Source organism: Solanum dulcamara, chromosome 5, assembly GCF_947179165.1.
Source record: "Solanum dulcamara chromosome 5, daSolDulc1.2, whole genome shotgun sequence".
NCBI classification, from domain to species: domain Eukaryota; kingdom Viridiplantae; phylum Streptophyta; class Magnoliopsida; order Solanales; family Solanaceae; genus Solanum; species Solanum dulcamara.
The window spans coordinates 48,846,785-48,850,738 of NC_077241.1; positions in this window are offsets into that span (position 1 = coordinate 48,846,785).

A 3,954-nucleotide genomic window follows, 5' to 3' on the forward strand; every position below is an offset into this window, starting at 1 on the left:
TACTTTGCTCCTTTTTGCACATTCTACTCTAGTAATGACTTTACTTATTACAGTCCATGCTTTACATACTCGGTACATTTTCTGTACTGACCCCCTTTCTTTGGGGGGATACATTACATGCCCGCAGGTACAGATGCTCGGTTTGCTGATCCGCTCGCCTAGGAAATCCACCTTGTTGGTTGGTAGTGCTCCTTTTTCTGGAGCCCTATTTTGGCACTAACTTTTCTGTTGTATATTTATACGTAATGATTAAGGGTAAAACGGGGCTCTGTCCCGTCATATGATTATGCTATCATTTTGTAGAGGTCTATAGACTTGTGTGGTGGGTTATGTATATGTGTTTTAGGCTTGTGTTCAATGATGTACTTAACGGCCTTCATGTGCTACATTTGTTTTCGTGTGCCCTCTAGTGACCCCTTTTCAGTTTCTACTTTTTTTATTCTGCTAACACACTAAGTAGAGCTAAGGGTATGTATGGGTGCCCAACTCAAACACTAGTCATGGAAGTAAAATCATAAATAGCTGTGATAAAAAGGGTACTAGAGATACCACCTGAAACTGAAACTCTGATAGCCTCCATGGTCGACAACTGACCTCATAAAAACAAAATATTCATGGTATGCTTGTGTAATCATATGTCCATGAATATATATATATATATAAATGCAAATGCATAAAATATCCAACCAAATGCTAGCAATGACGGTCTCTTCCGATAGCTAATCGGCATCATATTACCAACTTTTGGCCATCAGTACAATATATATATATATATATATATATATATATATATATATATATATAGTCTTCTGGATAAATAGTCCTCTTACCTCCGATTATAGCTCAAAGTCCATGCATTACATGCCTTGTATGATATGAACTTTGAATGCACATAGTAGGCTATAACAAGAACTTAGACAATCTTGACTCATTGGTACTCTTATTCTCATAATCTCATAATTACTTCTGTATAACATGAAAATGTGTTGTAGAACCTCATATGCTCTTAGAATAGACCTGAATACTTAACTCGGCTCTAGAAAGGTAACTTAAACCAAAGAATATTCATAAAGAGCTTAAAGTGCTTAAAGAATCTCATTGTAACTTCATTAACTTTCGGACGACCATTTAGGCTTAGAAAACTTGTAATAGACTCAAAGTTCTTGAATAGACGTCAACTTAGTTAATTAATCGGTTAAGAACTCAAAAGGAGACTAACATACCTGTCTTGATTTACTATAAATGACTCCAGGTTGGTAATATTGTGATCCTTTTTAGAAACAAGGTTACTTGACATATAACCAAAAGAATAGAGTACAAGAATTAATATTAATATCACTTTCCAAATAACATTTTCATAAAAGCTTCTGAAATGAAACAATAGCTTAACAACTCCCTTAACTACAAAGGATAATTCTCCAATATTTCAGCCTCACTCTTGTGCCAATAGCTCACTTATAGATATAAGAAATATGAAACTTGACGGCACATAAGAATATGAAACTTGACGGCAATATTTCAGCCTCACTCTTGTGCCAACTCCCTTAACACTTGCTGTGCACATAAGAATAAATGGAGGCACAGTAGCTCCACCTGAAGTGCATCAGTCTATCTAGTGGAATGGTTAATAATGCAATTATAATGACCTTGAGGTCATTTTTAAATTTTTTGTGAAACTACCAATTTACCCCTCTTGTAGTGTCCCCAGTGCTATTTAACCAATTTGTGTAGTTGAAATTATTTGAGTATTGTTAGATTGTGAATTGTGCAAGTTTTCAAGTTTTAAGACTTAAGTGGTTCTAAAAGTGAGATTTTATACCATTCAAAGTTTCAAGTCTCGAATGGAATTCCATCGATTCCAGTCATTTCAAAATATGGAAATTGATCTAGGAGAGTCATTGGAATTAGATTTGGGTTTAGAATGTTGAATTCAGTGTTGTAGCATATTTGATTATTTTTATCGAACCCTGAGTGATTTTTGAGGGTCCAATCATGAACATTTTTAGACTTGGCAATCCGCTGTAATCTGATTTTTGGTGCAAGTAATTTTGTTCTTCGTGATCGCACAGTGTTCCTCGCATTTGCGACCTACTCAAATTTTATTCTATGCGATCTGGACATTATCTACGCGATCACAAAGGCATTCTTCTCTGTGTATTGTGATCGCCTGAGGTGGGGACGTGATCACAAAGAGCTTTTCCCCAGTTCTTTACGATCGCGAGAGTAAGCAGCTCGTGATTGCGATGCATAATTCATGCGTGAATAGTGTTAAGTCGTGAAAACACTCCTATTTTTCAAAAAAGACCATTGTTATTGATTTGGAGCTTGAAAAAGGCGATTTTGGGTAAATTTTTGGAGGAATATTGTGTGGGTGAGTATTCCTTTCAATCTCACATCATTTATCTATGAATTTCATTTCCTAAATCCTTGAAAAAGTCTAGTTTTAAGTGAGAATTGTTGGGGGGTTTTTTTTCTTAAATTTCAATTCGATTTTCATTGATTTTTACATAGTTTCTTGGCCTATTTTTATGGGTGTTTTTTACCCACAAACTCCCCTCAATGAGTAGAACGTATTTTCAAAGAACTTTACAGGTTCGACCTATTTCAAAATTGATCAATTTTTGGACTATATTACCCTCAATTCTGAAACCTATCAATATGGGTGTCGTTGGATTTCTTGTGATGTGTATATTTCATTCTTGATAGTGGGTTGTGGTTTCAGGCATTGAGTTCAAAGGTTATTCATCTGGTCAAAGATTTCTAGTGCGGTTTTAACAATTGAGGTAGGTTTAGCTATACTTCTTGGGGTTGAGTTGGGATAATTAGTCAATTCTATGTTGTACACTTTAGGATGGGGTCGTAGTGTATTTTTGGATTGTTAATTTACTTTGAGATGCCCATGTGGGGGCTTAGTTGTGCTGTGTAGCCCGCGTGGGGGACTTATTTACTAACTTATCTATTTTAAGCATATGTGATTCATGAATTTCCTTTGAGAGAGGTGTGAGGAGACTAATTTGACTTGTAATGCCTTTGTGAGGGGTTGAGTTAGGGGTTTTGAGCATACCTGAGTATTGAAATATTGTCAAAAATGGGTGAACACATAAATTGAGGTACTTCCTTCCTATTACTGTCTATTGATTGGTAATATCATATTTAGGTTAAGTTTTGAGAACTTTGAACCTTGTATTATATGTTGAGTTTAATACTGCATCCATTCCTTATGTGTTGTGAATGCATTCATCTGTATGTATCATGGCATTGATCATTGGAAAGTTGAGAACTGTGGAAACTATTTTTGAGAAAGAAAATATGACACTTTTTTATATCCTTAACCATGAGATAGGTGGCAAGCAGATGAGATATTAGTATTATGAGTCCTTGTCCATGATATGGGTTGTAAGGTAGTTGATACATTAAGATTGTGACATGGTATGTGGTCTGCGAGATCCCCATGGGTCCTGCTTGGTAGCATATTTTGGTAGGTGTATATGCCAGGTTGTACAAAAGCATTGATTCCACTGTATCATCATATCATTGAATCATCATATTGCATTGCATTACATTGATATCTGTGATACCTGATCTATTTGATTAGCTTTGATATTTAACTGTACCTGTTTGTTTACTTTAATCATGCCGTTCTATATAAATTAATGACAACGTATCCTGGGTGAGACTTTTCTCTATGTAGGTGGAAGGTTCCTTAGTTTATTTTATAGGTTTAATTAACTCTTTATACTCAGTTGGTTAAACCTACTGAGTATATGTAGATTGTACTAATCCCTAATTCTGTGTTCTTTTGATGCATATTCTAGCAGGGTATCCAACAAGCCAGTTGAGTTCTAGCGGATATGTAACGACCCAACTCCGTAGGCCGTGACTGGTGTCTGATTAGGGCACCCATATGTACCCTTAGCCCCACTGAGTATGTTAGCCGAATAAACATATGAAGAA